Genomic DNA, 18,151 nt, shown 5'->3' on the forward strand with positions numbered 1-18,151 from the left:
CTGATTTTAAACCATCTTAACAGTTTTTGTTGTATGCTGGTGTTGTGGCTCTTTTACTACTATCAAGTTTGTTCTCCCAGTACATGATCTGTTAGGGGGTGTCACTTTAAAATCAAATCATTTCAAGGGCTCCTATGCAGAAGCATCTAGTTAGCACCCAAAGGACCCTGAGAAGGCATTTACTCCACCCCCTCATTTTGGAGATGAGGAAACAGAGGCTCTCCAAAAATAATACTTGCCCAAGTTCAAATAGGTAGTAAACAAGAGAGGTGAGGTTTGAACCCAGATGCTCTAGCTTCAAAACTCTTCTGCTTTCAAGTACACCATGCTGCCTTTCTTTTTCTTTTTTTTTAAATTAAAAATTTTTTTTTATTAATTTTATAATTATACATTTTTGACAGTATATATGCATGAGTAATTTTTTTTATAACATTATCCCTTGTATTCATTTTTCCAGATTTTCCCCTCCCTCCCTCTACTCCCTCCCCTAGATGACAGGCAATCTCATACATTTTACATGTGTTACAATATAACCTAGATACAATATATGTGTGTAAATCCAATTTTCTTGTTGCACATTAAGTATTGGATTCCGAAGGTCTAACTAACCTGGGTAGATAGACAGTAGTGCTAACAATTCACATTCACTTCCCAGTGTTCCTTCTCTGGGTGTAGTTGTTTCTGTCCATCATTGATCAGCTGGAAGTGGGTTGGATCTTCTTTATGTTGGAGATATCCACTTCCATCAGAATACATCTTCATACAGTATTGTTGTTGAAGTGTATAGTGATCTTCTGGCTCTGTTCATTTCACTCAGCATCAGTTCATACAAGTCTTTCCAAGCCTTTCTGAATTCATCCTGCTGGTCATTTCTTGCAGAGCAATAATATTCCATAGCCTTCATATACCATAATTTGCTCAACCATTCTCCAATTGATGGGCATCCATTCATCTTCTACTTTCTAGCCACTATGAAAAGGGCTGCCACAAACATTTTGGCACATACAGGTCCCTTTCCCCTCTTTGGTATATAAGCCCAGTAGTAGCACTGCTGGATCAAAGGGTATGCACAGTTTGATAACTTTTTGGGCATAATTCCAGATTGCTCTCCAAAATGGCCAGATTCTTTCACAACTCCACCAACAATGCATCAGTGTCCCAGTTTTCCCACATCCCCTCCAACATTCATCATTATTTGTTCCTGTCATCTTAGCCAATCTGACAGATGTGTAGTGGTGTCTCAGAGTTGTCTTAATTTGCATTTCTCTGATCAGTAGTGATTTGGAACACTCTTTCATATGAGTGGATATAGTTTCAATTTCATCATCTGAGAATTGTCTGTTCATATCCTTTGACCATTTATCAATTGGAGAATGGTTTGATTTCTTAGAAATTAGGGTCAGTTCTCTATATATTCATGCTGCCTTTCTTGAGGAATAAGACAGGAACTGTTTTACATTTTGTCTTTGTATAGGAGATAACATTTACATAGCACTTAAACTTTCCAAAATATTTTACATATGTTATCTCATTTGATTCTCAACAACCCTGTGAGGTAGGTACTATGTTTATTCCTATTTTACAGATGAATAAACTGAAGTAGGAGAAGTTAAGTGACTTGCTCAGGATTACACATCTAGTAAATGTATGGAACAGGATTTGAACTAAAGGCCTTCCTGACTCTAAGTCTAGTATTCTGTTTGGTGTATCATCTGGTTGCTACAGTGACTAACATATCTAACTATGCAGTTTTTTTTTTTTTTTTTTTGAGAATAGGAAATGATGGTTTTATTGGTTTAAGTGGGGAGTTTATGTGTGGAAATGCTTTTTTTTTTTTTTAATAGAGTGAATCATCAGTTGTTCTTTAATTTATTGTTTTAGAGGGTTATCTGAATTGACTTGCCCCAAATCACATAGCTAATATGTATATATTAAAGGTATAACTTGAACCCTGATATGCTCGATTCTGATGCTAGTCCTCTGTTCACTGTACCATAATACCTTTCCTCTCCTCCATAAGAAACCAAACCAAAACCAAAACCAAACAAACAAACAAAACTTCTTAGTAAATTGCATTAGATTGGCAGGAGAAAATCTCTAATTCCCTCCCCCTGGCCTCACTTGGCCTGACTTCCCCGTTGTCCCCTCTCCTTCCTTCCCCTTCTTTCCCTTCCCTTCTTTCTTCTCTTCTCCTTTCCTTTTTTTCTTTCCTTTTTCTTCTCTCCCCTTCTCTCCCCTCCCTTCCTCTTCCATCCCCTTTTCTTCTCTTTCCTCTCCTCTTCTTCCTTCCCTTTCCCTTCCTTTTCCTTCCCTTTGCCCAATGCCATGTACCATGTACATTTAGAAATCATCTTTTTTTGCAGTTCAGTGCAATCTGGTCCCAGACTAGGGTTTTTATTTGCATAAATCCACCCGGGAGTCCATCACTATCTTGAAAAAAATTCCCAATGTGGTAGACAGGATGTAAAAGCTGATACTGTTACCACAAGACCCACAGAATCTTCTTTAGTATTTTCTTATCCAATAACTTGTTGCTACAAATTGAGTTTACAAATGTCAATAGAAATTTTGTTGCTTTGTTTATCCTCTAGATGGTCTTAAGTCTTCCTTTGATCATAGAATAATTTAGATGGAGGAAAGAGAGAAATGTCTCCTTTAGATAGTTCAATACCAAGTGACACATCAATGTTGTGTTTTTTGACTTTTATTTTTTTATTTTTTTTATTTTTTACTTTTTTTTTTACTTTTTTTTATTTTTTAATTTTTTATTTTATTTTATAATTATAACATTTTTTGACAGTACATTTTTTGACTTTTAATAATGGATAGTAAATATATTGAACCTTTCTAAAAATGTTGTTTACCCCAATATGGCATTCAGTGTGGAAGATGCATCTATTCTTGGCCCTCTCCAAAATAGTTTAGTTGCCAAAGTACCTAAAAAGACTTACAATTTTATTTTACCAATTGGACAATTCCCTCCTCTAGGCTTAAATCCCCTCTTTGTAATTAGATTGTAATATAAAGAATCAATCAGTCAACAAGTATTTATTGGGAAGCTAATATGAGCTGGATATTAAGGCCAATGGCCTGGTCAAAGAAAAATCATAATCTATGTGGAATAATAAATAGGGTTCTTTCTGGTTGAATTTCAAGACCAGCATATTGATATAGAAAGTGATGGAAGATGGTAGATTTATCAACACTCTGGGCTCCACCCTTTTGTCAAGACTTGTGAAGGCAAACAGCTCCATTTTTCAAGTCACCCAGGATTCAAAACTCTGGGTACTTTCCACTCAAGATGAGGTTCTAGAGGATAAACTGAATACTTGGATTCAGGGAAGGGAGTAGGGAGCTGGGGCAGCATAGGGATGCCTCATCCTCAATTACTGGACTTCATCAAGATTCTGGTCTTCTGCAAACTTGACCCACTGTCCCTTCTGCTTTCCTAAGTGGTTGAGGGACTTTGACCAGAGATCCCATATGGATTCTTCATAAATTGTTACTGGGAAGTTGGTGGAAAGATCATGGGGACAGTATTTTCCTCTTCTACCTCTGAATTGTCTCAGGAAAATGAATGAGGTTTGCAATCAAAGGATCTAGCTCCATATTGTAATTTGGAGCTCTGTAAAAAACAAAAATGGCAGTTCTGATATTTAGTGTCTACATGATTTTGGGCATGTTGCTTCATCTTTCTCAGTTTCCTCATCTGCAAAACTAAGAACAAAATAAAACAAAAACCAGCTCAAACTCAATGACCTCTATGACTTCTTCTAGCTCTAAATTTATCATTGTAATCCTTTTAATCTCCAGTCTCTTTTCCCATGCAGCTAGTGTTCCCTTTAAGACTAGAGCCAGGTCCAAGCTACCTGCAGTTACAGGCTGGATTGAAAATAATGTTTCCTTGCAAATATCTCATTTGACAGGCAAGACTACTTCATCACAAATCTGCTTGGCTTGGGACAGGTTGACAGGTAAGTTCCAGTTTTTACTTATTTCATCTTAGTAGAGGGTTCCCAGCTTGGAAATGAGTTTCATTCCCTATCTGTGGAGAAAAAAGAGTAGAGAAGAGAGAGATGGACAAAGATAGAGAGAGAAAGAAACACACACACACACACACATACAAAGGGACAGAGAGAGGAGGAGGAGGAGGAGAAAAAGAAGAAAGGAGGAAAAAAGAGGAGAAAAGAAGGAAAGAAAAAAGAAGAATAAAGGAAGAAAGAAGGAAAAGAAGAAGAAGAAAAGGAAGAGGGAAGGGAGAGAGGGAAGGAAGAGAGGGGAGAGAGAGAGAGAAGAGAAGAAGCGGGAAGAGGAGGGAAATTAAAGGAGGATGAAGAGAGGAGAGAGAGGGAGGGAAGGAGAGGTACCAAAAGTGATGTGACTGAAAGCAAACAGGAATGGGAATTATGGAGAAGAGAAGCAAGCATGTGGAGAAGATATTGATATCATCCCTCCCAGTCTACACTAGATGGGCAAAACATATCCAAACTAACAGCCCAGCTAGTAAAAACAATTCAAATAGGAAACTATAGCCTTATATCTCCCCTCTCAGTCACAGCCAAACTTTTAGCAAAATCTGTCTTCACTCCTTGCATCTACTTCCTCTCCTCCCACTCACATCTCAACACTTTTCGATCTGGTATCAGATATCACCATTCAACTGTAACTGCTCTGTCCTTTTAACATTGTTGACTAGCTCTTTCTCTGATTTAGATACACTTTTCTCTTTGAGTTTTCCTGAATCTGCTCTCTCCTGGCTCCTTTCCTACCACTCCTTAGCAGTCTTGGAGTGCTTTTCAGGTCTCTGTACTGGTCCTTCTTCTCTGCTCTTTCTACATCTTTTCTCTTGACAATCTTATCAGCTCCCATAGATTCAATTATGAACTTCTGATGGATGACTCTAAAATCCCATTTCCAACCACAATCTAAACTCCAGTGCTACATTACCAATTGCCTGTTGGATATCTCTACCTCTACCTGTATGTGTACATATATACTTATATATGCATTTTATATACATACATATATAAATATATACATATACATTCACACACATACATGTAAACACTGTATGCACACACACACACACATTTTACAGTGTCTGAAACAGAACTAATTTTTTTTTTCTCATGAGATCTTCCCTGTCTCTGGACTTCTCTATTTTTGTTCAGGACAGCAACCTAAAAATAATTATTTCCCATTTTTCTATATCTCTCATTGCCCCCATACCCCATTCCAAATCACAGCCAAATCAATTGTCAAATCTTGGAGATTCTACTTTTACAATATTCTTTGTACTTTGCACTTATATAGGTACTATTTTTCTGATGTTTCAGCTGAGCTATTGCAACAGTCTCCTAATTAGATTTTTAGACTGATTTCCATTTCCTCCTTCTATCCCTCTACACAGGTTCTAAAATAATTCTAGCTCATCTCATCTCATCTCATCTCATCTCATCTCATCTCATCTCATCTCATCTCATCTCATCTCATCAAATCTCATCTCATCTCATCACATATCTAACTTTGCCCAAGAAGCTCTAGAGGGTCCCTGCTATTGTTTCTGAGATAAAATGCATATTTCTCAGCTTAAAAGTTAAATCCTTCAGGATCTGGCCTCCACCTGCCTTTCTAGATATATTTCACATTACATACTTTCCATTCTAGCCAAACTGGCCTGTTTGCTGTTTCTTGAGCTTGGCACTTCATCTCCCACTTTGGTGATTTTGCTCTACTTTCCCTTATGCTTAGAATGAAGTCACTCATCATAGAACCTTCTTAGAATCCCTTACTTACTTCAAGGTTCAACTTATGTTTTACTTCCATTGAAAAACCTTTTCCGATTCACCTAGTCGTTTTTACCTGGAGTGTTCTAAAATTAGCTCTAATAGATTTGCTAGAACTGATCATTAAATTTTCAATGTAAGAATTTAAATCTTGAAAATTGGAAAGGGCAACAAATCAGGGCCAGATTTATTCTATTGTTGATTGTCTAGACTTGTGTTAATAATGCAGAAAATATTGTTTTACTTAAAAGTGTTTGCATTCATTATTTTTCTATAGTTAAACATATACCAGTATACTCCTGTGTTGCTTTATAGATATTACTTGAACTCATCAGGTGTTCAGTATAAAGCATAAGGAAAGAAGTCATAATTAGATAGTAATAATATTAATAATAATTTTTAGAATAACTGGAATTTATATAATAGTTTTCAAAAGTTTTTTATATTGGTTATCTCATTTGAGCTTCATAACATTTATGGTTATCACTCTCTTCTTCTTCAAATTATCATGTATCTCTGTATCTGGTTTACATGGTCTATTCCCCAAGTAGAATTCAAATACCTTAAGAGAAATTCTTGGAGTTTTTGTTTCTTTATTGGTTTTGTTTTGTCTTTGTGTCTTATATACTTTTGTAGTAGAAACTAGCAGATGAGTTTCAGAGTTGATCTCTTCTCCTTGCCTTCCAAGACTTATAATTTCTTCTTCTTCTTCTTCTTCTTCTTCTTCTTCTTCTTCTTCTTCTTCTTCTTCTTCTTCTTCTTCTTCTTCTTCTTCTTCTTCTTCTTCTTCTTCTTCTTCTTCTTCTTCTTCTTCTTCTTCTTCTTCTTCTTCTTCTTCTTCTTCTTCTTCTTCTTCTTCTTCTTCTTCTTCTTCTTCTTCTTCTTCTTCTTCTTCCTCCTCTTCCTCCTCCTCTTCCTCCTCCTCTTCCTCCTCTTCTTCCTCCTTCTTCTTCCTCCTCCTTCTTCCTCCTTCTTCTTTCTTCTTCTTTCTTCTTCAAGTTTGGGATTAATTTGCAAAATAGGTCTTCGATGTTGTACCTATTATGTTTTATGTGGCTTGGTACTGAGTGTTTGGACAAAAGTTAAGGGAGTTCTAGCATCTGTCAGCGGCACAAATGTGAAGATGCAGACAGTTCAGCTATGAACAGAGGATGGTCAACGTATTGTGGGTTTGATCATTCCTGCAAATTGTGTCTCTCCCCTTGTAAATCTTCTGTCAACGTCAGACCAGTCCCAGCAACTCGCAGTACAGCAGAAGCAGATATGGCAGCATATCTCTTCCTCCTCCTCCTCCTCCTTCTACTCCTCCTCCTCCTCCTCCTCCTCCCCCTCCTCCTCCTCTTCCTCCTCTTCCTCTTCCTGCTCCTCCTCCTCTTTCTTCTTCAAGCTGTTTATTTTAAAAACATGAATAGATAATTTTCAACATTCACCTTTACAAAACCTTGTGTTTCAATTTTTTTCCTTCCTTTCCCCCCCATTACCTCCCCTAGATGGCAAGTAATCCAATATGTAAAACATTTCCACAATTTCATGGTACATGAGAAAAATCAGATCAAAAGGGAAAAAAATGAGCAAGAAAGCAAAGTGCAAGCAAACTTTAATAAAAAAGGTGAAAATATTATGTTGTGTTACATATTCAGTCCCCACAGTCCTCTCTCTGGGTACAGATGACTTTTAGTTAGTATCAAATTGTTATGATGACTGCTGCTTTATAATATAGTTTTAGATCTGATATAGCTAGGCCACTTTAATTTGCATTTTTTTCATTAATTCCCTTGAAATTCTTGGCCTTTTGTTCTTCCAGATTACTTTTGTTATTTTTTCTAGTTTTGTCAAGTAATTTCTTGGGAGTTTGATTGGTATGGCACTAAATAAGTAGATTAACTTAGATAATATTGTCATTTTTATTATATTAGCTCAGCCTAATTTCATGGGCACATGAAATTTTTCCAATTGATTAGATCTGAATTTATTGTGTGAAATCTATTTTGTAATTATATTCATATAGGTCATGACTGCCTTGGCAGGTAGACTACCAAATATTTTATATTATCTACAGTTATTTTAAATGGAATTTCTCCTTGTATCACTTGCTGATGGACTTTATAGGTAAGATATAAGCTATATTAGCATTTGCTGATAATTTATGTGGATTTGTTTTGTATCCTGCAACTTTGCTAAAGTTGTGAATTGTTTCTAGTAATTTTTTTAGTTGATTCTCTAGTATTCTCTAAGCATACCATCATATCATCTGCAAAGAGTGATGATTTGGTTTCCAAGGACATTCTTTTTAATCATTTCTCCAGGTTCAAAATTTCTAAATTATAATTTTTTATATAAAAATCATCATCTTTGATTTTAAAACATTATCATCTTTTGGAAGAGAAAAGAATAAAGAGTATTAAATAATAATGGATAATTCAAGATTATATAGTTATGGGAACTATGGGTATGCCTATTGATGCCTTTGAGAGATATGTTGAGAAGACACAGGAAATGCCTGATTGATTATCAGAAGTACTCCAAAATAACTGACTCAGATTCAGGAGGACAGACTCTGGATGGAAGAATCACCCCTTTGTGTTGTTCTGTAAAGGAGAGCAGTATACTGCTCTCAGTCTTTCTTGTCTTTTTCCATGGTTCTTTTCTTCTGGAGATCCATGGAGCTTGGAGTCAGGGAAGTATCTGTCCCTACCTACCTTCCATTCCAGGAATCATTGATGAATGATTTGTTCAATTGTGTCATGGTGAAATATAAATTCTGAGACACATCTAGATAGTAATTTATTTAGAAAGACAAGTGATTACAAATCAAATTAGGTTCTTAATTAGAACAAGGACTTAGAATCTTGTTTCTACACAATTAACATATAGCTAAAGGAGTAAAAAAACAAGATATAAAGTATTGAACCATCTTGTTTCTTTTTTCTTTTTATTTTTATAATTATAACATTTTCTTTGACAGTACATATTCATAGGTAATTTTTTTTTACATTATCCCTTGTACTCCCTTCTGTTCCAAATTTTTCCCCTCCTTCCCTCCACACCCTCCCCTAGATGGCAGGCATTCCCATACATATCAAATATGTTATAGTATATCCTAGGTACAATATATATGTCCAGAACAGAATTTTGTTGTTGTTATTGTTGCAAAGGAAGGATTGTATTCGGAAGCTAAAAATAATCTGAGAAGAAAAACAAAACAAAACAAAACAAAACAAAACAGTGCTCACAGTTTATACTCATTTCCCAGTGTTCCTTTTCTGGATGTAGCTGATTCTGTCCATCATTGATCAACTGGAATTGGATTAGCTCTTCTCTATGTTGAAGATATCCACTTCTATCAGAATGTATCCTCATATAGTATCATTGTTGAAGTGTATAATGATCTCCTGGTTCTGCTCGTTTCACTTAGTATCAGTTGATGTAAGTCTCTCCAAGCCTCTCTGTATTCCTCCTATTGGTCATTTCTTACAGAACAATAATATTCCATAACACTCATATACCATAATTTACCCAACCATTCTCCAATTGATGGACATCCATTCATTTTCCATTTTCTAGCCACTATGAAAAGGGCTGCCACAAACATTTTGGCACATACAATTCCCTTTCCCTTCTTTAGTATTTCCTTGGGATATAAGCCCAGGAGTAGCACGGCTGGGTCAAAGGGTATGCACATTTTGATAACTTTTTGGGCATAATTCCAGATTGCTCTCCAGAATGGTTGGATTCTTTCACAACTCCACCAACAATGCATCAGTGTCCCAGTTTTCCCACAGCCCCTCCAACATTCATCGTTATTTGTTCCTGTCATCTTAGCCAATCTGACAGGTGTGTAATGATATCTCAGAGTTGTCTTAATTTGCATTTCTCTGATCAATAGTGTTTTGGAACACTTTCATATGAGTGGAAATAGTTTCAATTTCATCATCTGAAAATTGTCTGTTCATATCCTTTGACCATTTATAAATTGGAGAATGGCTTGATTTCTTATAAATTAAAGTCAATTCTCTATATATTTTGGAGATGAGGCCTTTATCAGAACCTTTAACTTTAAAAATGTTTTCCCAATTTGTTACTTCCCTTCTAATCTTGTTTGCATTAGTTTTGTTTGTGCAGAAACTTTTTAATTTGGTGTAATCAAAATGTTCTATTTTGTGATCAATAATGGTCTCTATTTCTCCCTTGGACACAAACTCCTTCCTCCTCCACAAGTCCGAGAGGTAAACCATCCCATATTCCTCCAATTTATTTATGATTTCATTCTTTATGCCTAAATCTTGGACCCATTTTGATCTTATCTTAGTATATGGTGTTAAATGTGGGTCCATGCCTAGTTTCTGCCATACTAATTTCCAGTTTTCCCAGCAGTTTTTGTCAAATAATGGATTCTTATCCCAAAAGTTGGGATCTTTGGGTTTGTCAAACACTAGATTGCTATTTTTATTCACTATCTTGCCCTGTCTACCTAACCTATTCCACTGATCAACTAGTCTATTTCTTAGTCAATACCAAATGGTTTTGGTGACTGTTGCTTTATAATATAGTTCTAGATCAGGTACAGCTAGACCACCTTCATTTAATTTTTTTTCATTACTTCCCTTGAAATTCTCGACCTTTTTGTTGTTCCATATGAATTCTGTTGTTATTTTTTCTAGGTCATTAAAATAGTTTCTTGGGAGTCTGATTGGTATAGCACTACATAAATATATTAGTTTAGGGAGTATTGTCATCTTAATTATATTTGCTCGGCCTATCCAAGAGCACTTAATGTCTTTCCAATTATTTAAATCTGACTTTATTTTTGTGGCAAGTGTTTTGTAATTTTGCTCATATAATTCCTGACTTTCCTTTGGTAGATATATTCCTAAATATTTTATACTATTGACCGTTATTTTGAATGGAATTTCTCTTTGTATCTCTTGCTGTTGGATTGTGTTGGTAATGTATAAAAATGCTGAGGATTTATGTGGATTTATTTTGTATACTGCAACTTTGCTAAAATTCTGAATTATTTCTAATAGCTTTTTAGCAGAGTCTTTGGGGTTCTCTAAGTATACAATCATGTCATCTACAAAGAGCGATAGTTTGATTTCCTCATTTCCTATTCTAATTTCTTGGCTCTTATTGTCGAGGCTAGCATTTCTAGTACTATATTGAATAGTAATGGTGATAGTGGGCAACCTTGTTTCACTCCTGATCTTACAAGGAAAGATTCTAGTTTATTGCCATTACATATGATGTTTACTGACGGTTTTAAATATATGCTCATTATTATTTTAAGGAATAGTCCATTTATTCCTATACTCTCAAGCTTTTTTAGTAGGAATGGATGTTGGATTTTATCAAATGCTTTTTCTGCATCTATTGAGATGATCATATGGTTTTTATTAATTTGATTATTAATATGGTCAATTATACTAATAGTTTTCCTAATATTAAACCAGCCCTGCATTCCTGGTATAAATCCTACTTGATCATAGTGTATTATCCTGGGGATGATTTTCTGAAGTCTTTTTGCTAATATCTTATTTAAGATTTTAGCATCAATATTCATTAAGGAAATTGGTCTATAGTTTTCTTTCTCAGTTTTCGATCTACCTAGTTTAGGTATCAGTACCATGTCTGTGTCATAAAAGGAATTTGGTAGGACTCCTTCAATCCCTATTTTTTTCAAATAGCTTATATAGCATTGGAGTTAGTTGTTCTTTAAATGTTTGGTAGAATTCACATGTAAATCCATCTGGTCCTGGGGATTTTTTCTTAGGGAGTTGGTTAATAGCTTGGTCTATTTCTTTTTCTGAGATGGGACTATTTAGACTACTTACTTCTTCCTCTGTTAATCTGGGCAAGCTATATTTTTGAAGGTATTCTTCCATTTCATTTAAGTTATCGAATTTATTGGCATAAAGTTGAGCAAAGTAACTCCTAACTATTGTTCTAATTTCCTCTTCATTAGTGGTGAGTTCTCCCTTTTCATGTTCAAGACTAACAATTTGTTTTTTCTCTTTCCTTTTTTTAATCAGGTTTACTAAGGGTTTGTCTATTTTGTTGGTTTTTTCATAGAACCAACTCTTAGTTTTATTAATTAATTCAATAGTTTTTTTTTTACTTTCAATTTTATTAATCTCACCTTTTATTTTTAGAATTTCAAGTTTTGTGTTTGTCTGGGGGGTTTTAATTTGTTCCTTTTCTAGCAATTTGAGTTGTAAGCCCAATTTGTTGGCCCTCTCTTTCTCTATTTAATGCAAGTAGGCTTGTAGAGATATAAAACTTCCCCTTATTACTGCTTTGGCTGTATCCCACACATTTTGGTATGATGTCTCATTATTGTCATTTTCTTGGGTGAAGTTATTAATTATGTCTATGATTTGCTGTTTTACCCAATCATTCTTTAGTATAAGATTATTTAGTTTCCAATTATTTTTTGGTCTATTTTCACCTGGCTTTTTATTAAATGTAATTTTATTTGCATTGTGGTCTGAAAAGGATGCATTTACTATTTCTTCCTTACTGCATTTGATTTTGAGGTTTTTATGTCCTAGTATATGGTCAATTTTTGTATAGGTTCCATGAACTGCTGAGAAGAAAGTATACTCCTTTCTGTCTCCATTTAGCTTTCTCCAAAGATCTATCATATCAAACTTTTCTAGTATTCTATTTACCTCTGATTTCTTTCTATTTTGTGGTTTATCTAATTCTGAGAGTGCAAGGTTGAGATCTCCCACTATTATAGTTTTGCTGTCTTTTTCTTCTTGCAGCTCTCTTAATTTCTCTTTTAAGAATTTAGATGCTGCACCATTTGGTGCGTATATGTTTAATATTGATACTGCTTCATTATTGATGCTACCCTTTAGCAGGATATAATGCCCTTCCTTATCTCTTTTAATTAGATCAATTTTTGTTTTTGCTTGATCTGAGATGAGGATGGCTACCCCTGCTTTTTTGGCTTTGCCTGAAGCATAGTAGATTCTGCTCCATCCTTTTACTTTTAGTTTGAATGTATCACCCTGTTTCAGGTGTGTTTCCTGTAAACAACATATAGTAGGATTCTGACTTTTAATCCAATCAGCTAACTGCTTCCTCTTTATGAGGAAATTTATCCCATTCACATTTATGGCTAGAATGACTAATTCTATATTGCTTGCCATCCTGTTAACCCCTGCTTATGCTTTTCTCCTTTCCTTCCTTCTTATCCCTCTACCCAGTATTAAACTTGTGAACACCACTTGCTTTTCACAGCCCTCCATTTTTAGTATCCCTCCCTCAACTTAAAGTCACTTCCCTTATTTTACCCCTTTTCCTCACAATTTCTATATTCCCTTCCCCTTAGCTTACTCCTTCCCTCTCACTTTTCAATGAAGTGGAAGAAGTTTCACTATAAATTGAATATGTCTATTGATACACACTATGTTCATCTCCCTCCTTTCTTTCTCTCAGGCATAATAAGTTACCTTTGCCTCTTCATGAGATGTAGTACCATCACTTTACACTTTTTTATGATATAATTTCCTTTCCACCTCTAGTTTCCAGGACAAATTATACATATGTTCTTTACATATTTTTATAACAGAAGTATAGTTCTCAAGATTTCTTTTTACCTTTTTAGAAATCTCTTGAGTTTGAAGATCAAACATTTTATGTAGGTCTGGTTTTTTCATCAAGAATAGATGGAATTCATTTATTTCATTAAACGTCCATCTTCTTCCCTGGAAAACTATGCTCATTTTTGCTGGGTAAGTTATTCTTGGCTGCATACCAAGTTTCTTAGCCTTTTGGAATATCATGTTCCAGGCCCTTCGTTCTTTTAATGTGGACGCTGCTAGATCCTGGGTTATCCTTATTGTGGCTCCTCCATATCTGAATTGCTTTTTTCTAGCAGCTTCCAGTATTTTTTGCTTTGTCTGATGGTCCTTGAACTTGGTCACTACATTTCTTGGCGTTTTGATTTTAGGGTTCCTTTCAGTAGGTGATCGATGAATTTTTTCAATGTCTATTTTACCCTCTGTTTCCAAAACGTCTGGGCAGTTCTCTTTGATAATTTCCTCAAAAATAGTGTCCAAGCTCTTTTTTTCCTCCCATTTTTCAGGGAGTCTGATTATTCTCAAATTGTCTCTCCTGGATCTGCTTTCCAGGTCTGTTGTCTTTCTAATAAGGTACTTGACATTCTTTTCACTTGTTTCATTTCTCTGCTTTTGCTCGACTACCTCTTGGTTTCTCCTTGAGTCATTCATTTCTACTTGTTCGAGTCTAATTTTCAATGATGTATTTTCTTCACTCACTTTTTAAATATCTTTTTGTAATTATCCAATTGAGTTTTTATCTTGTATGGAATTTTTTTCCATTTTATCCATTTTATTTTTTAGAGAGCTGTTTTCTTTTTCCAGCTCACTAATCCTGTTTTCCTTGGAGTTGTTTACCTTTTCCAATTCACTAATTTTGTTTCTCAATGATTTGATTTCTTTATCCACTCTGTCTTTAAATGCATGGGATGACTTCTTCAGGCTCTCTTGCCAAGCTTCCCTTTTCTTTTCCCATTTCTCTTCTAGCTCTCTTGTGAGAGCCTTTTTGATTTTCTCTATGAGATTCTTTTGTATTGAGGAGCAGCTCATATCCCCCTTAGGGGATTCCTCTGGGGACAGTCTGCTTTTAGTCTCCTCAGGGATTGATGTCTGCTCTCTCTCCATACAGAAGCTGTCAATGGTTAGAGCCCTTTTGAATTTTTCGTTCATTTTGTCAGAGAGGGAATCGAAGAAAACAAATTGACAAGAGAAACAATTGGTCTGTTTTTGGGGAGATGGGGCTGGATGGTGTTAATGGGCTTCCTCTACAGACTGGGGATAGGGCAGCAGCAAGGCACTAACAGGACAGCGATGGCTGCGCTGAGTCTGCACTCTGAGGCTCTGAGAACGGGCTCTGTCATTCCAGGTGGGGGTTGGGGGTGGCCAGGTCGCAAGAGACACTAGTTTTCCGGGGTTTTATTCTTCACCTTCGGTGTTTACACCCTCTCCGCTGCTCCTGGCTTGCTGCCAAGATAGAGTATCCACACTGGGATAAAAGCCTTTTCACAGAAACGGCAGAGATCGTACCCCTCCCCCTATGGTCTGAGCTGTGTGAGCTGCCTGTCTCACTCTGGCTTACCTGCCCTCAGTCTGCGCCTAGTCTGATTAACCCTCCCCCAAGCAAATACAGACCTTCTCTGGCAAATTTCAAGGATGTCTTCTCTTGGTGATTATTTGTGGGTTTCTTTTCCGGTCAAGCATTAACTCTGAGGCTTGTCATGAAGTAAGTTCTGAGAGAAAATGCGGAACTCAAGCAGCTGTCTGCCTCCACGCCGCCGTCTGAACCATCTTGTTTCTTATCAATAAGGGGAATTGAAAGGCACTAAGGTAAAGTGAGGGGACAGCAGTCTTACAACTCCAAATCAAATAGCTTACAAGAAGTTGGACGTAATTTCCCCAAATGGCAGATAAAGACAAAATTGAGTTATTTGCACTATTTTTAATGTATCATTTTACCTATGATCCTGTGATTTTCAGCTCCCAGAATCACTTATTTAAATTATTATCTATTATGGATTTCTGAATGGAAGGATAATCTGTCTACCTTAAAAGCCATCAAAGAGATGGGGTGAGAAAAACAAGGAGAGGGTGATTTTCCTCAAGGGGTGACTAACTGGATAATACTGATGTGTGGTTCTGATTTTCTAGCCAAGATTACTAGAGGGAATTAGGTCCATAAGCCAATTAACATTCTGAAAGCCAATCTACTTTCCTCTGCTGCAACTAATCTTAACACTTACCAATCACCCCCAAACCTCTCCTTTTCTTCCTCTCAATAAAATTTTTTCCCCTTTCCTATCTGAACCACTGACCTAGCTCAGGAGGCCAGTCTGACTCCTATTAAGAGCTATATCTGTCATTGTTAATAAAATATTATCTTGCTCAGAAAATATGGGCCTTCATTTTCCTCATTTTCATTTTACATGTGTATATATGTGTGTTTATCCTTGTACTTAGAAAAAACAATCTAATACTTTCTCAAAGTTTACCATTTCATTTAATTAAAAAACTTCTACATCTATCTTATTTCCCTTAAGGATATTATCTCCATATTATCCTGAAAGAATTAGACACTGATTTTAGGACCTAATCTTATATATGAATATATGTAACTGTTAACAAAGAGATAGGAAGACCAAGAACTCATTTACCTAGTTGCTTAAGATATATAATTGACTACAAATTTAGATTAAAATTGTAAGTGTTTTTTTATTTGCATCCTATTAGTAACTCAGATATTTCAGTATTTAATATATTTAATATTTCAAGAATAAAAACCTTTTAAAATAATATGATAGAAAAAAGGAAGGAAGGAAGAAAAGGGAAGAAAGGAAAGAAGGAAAGACAAAGACAGACAAAAAAGAAAGGAAGAAAGAAAAACAAAGAAAGGAGTGAAGGGAGGGAGGGAGTGAGGAAGGAATGAATTAGTATGCTTCAGTCTAAATTACAAAAAATATTAGTTCTTTCTCTAGAGGTTGACATCATGTTTCATCATAAATTATTTAGAAGTGTCTTAGTTCATTGTACAGCTGAGAAGAGCTAAGTCATTCACAATTCTTTATTGTACAATATTGCAGTTGCTGTGTACAGTATTCTCTGAGTTCTGCTCACTTCACTTTCTATTAATTCATGTCTTTCCAGATTTTTTTGACATAACTCTGCTTGTCATTTCTTATAGCACAATAATATTCCATCATAATGATATACCACAACTTGTTCAGTCAGTCATTACCCAAGTGATGGGCACCCTCTTTATTTTTAATTGCACAGAGCTTGAGCTCTGGCAACCTCAGAGGCAGGATTCCAGAATGGATGCTGTAGGTAACTCAGAAAATAATGCCCAAGAAGCTAACATTCCAGGATTCAAGCCCAAGAGGGCTTTATTCTTTGAACTTGGTGGAGTAATGCTATATAAGAATTGAGTTAAATTGTGAATCTAATTTCCTTTCCCTTCCCACACACCAAGATGATATACAAGAATTATTCCTTCCAGATGTTGGGCTGGTAGGGAGCAATATTTATATGTTTGTATTTCCTATAGCTTTGAAGTAAATCTTTTATGTAAAATGTAATCTGATTGTTAAGACATTAGATAGATGGAATATATGAAACCCGTAAAATTGGAAGAACACTATCAATGAGGGTTTGAGTCATTGGAAGAAAGATTAGATAACTTGCCCCATCCCCTAACCCCCTCAAGAATATTGGGGTATATGAGATATTCAGGAAGAACTTGTACCTTTGGTGGGGGATTTGTTGAGCCCTTCTCAAGGCTACTTATTCTCCTTTGGTGTCCACCTTTCACCCAACTTTCACCTGTAACTCTAAGAAGCTTTAATATATACAGGTCACATCTTAGTAAACTGTTTTAGCAGACTAACCAAATCAGATTAAGTGTAACCAACACACCTTAAACCTGTCATCAATGACTAGGGTGATGACTACTCCAAGAATCAGTGGATGAGAATGTTGTTCCAAAGGCAGCAGAAGCAGGAGTGAGCTATGGGTCTTTTAGAGCTTAGTCAGGCACCAAAAGTGGCAAGGTCATCCACTACATCTCAGGCCATTGGACTTTGATGATTCTGGAAGAGAGAGTGAAGCTGAAGATTTTAGGCAACTCTGTCTAGATCCCAGTTCATTCCAAGTCAAGACATCAGTGGTAATATCATTGGAGAATAGAGATATTGGAAAAGAGCTCTTGGAGAGGGATGAAATGTGGCCTTTGGTGGGCCACTGTAATTATATGAATAAGCATTTAAATACTTGCAATGTGATAAGTACTGTGAAACAAGATGAAATCAGGATGAAAAATGGCAACACTTGATACACAAATGGGTTTAAAGTTTTTTATTTTTTTTACAATAACTGAAAGATATTAGCCCCCAAGTTGGGGACCATCACTCTAAGGCACTCTCTCCTTTGTAGGAACCGAATTAATCAGAGTGATTAAATGCTTTTTATCAAAGCAAGTTTTTTTCCCTTGTTTCTGTTAGAAATCCAAGATTAAGTCATTAAATAAGATGACTTTATTCTCCACATCCATCCCATTTTTTTGGTAAGCTTATATCAATAGGACTAAAAAAGATTTAATTTCTGTGTTTCTGTGTCTTTCTCTCTTATTTAAAAAAAATTTATGACACTCTTGTGAAGTAGTTTAGTGTTTTCAAAATGATGCAAGGGTAGGTTAAGTGATTTACCAGAGACTATACAATGAGGAAGGTCAGGCCAAATTGAACTAGACCAATAACTCACTTCTGATTTTCCAAACTCAATTTATTAGACCTTGTGGTTTATATAGCC

Source organism: Sminthopsis crassicaudata, chromosome 3 (genome assembly GCF_048593235.1).
Source record: "Sminthopsis crassicaudata isolate SCR6 chromosome 3, ASM4859323v1, whole genome shotgun sequence".
NCBI classification, from domain to species: domain Eukaryota; kingdom Metazoa; phylum Chordata; class Mammalia; order Dasyuromorphia; family Dasyuridae; genus Sminthopsis; species Sminthopsis crassicaudata.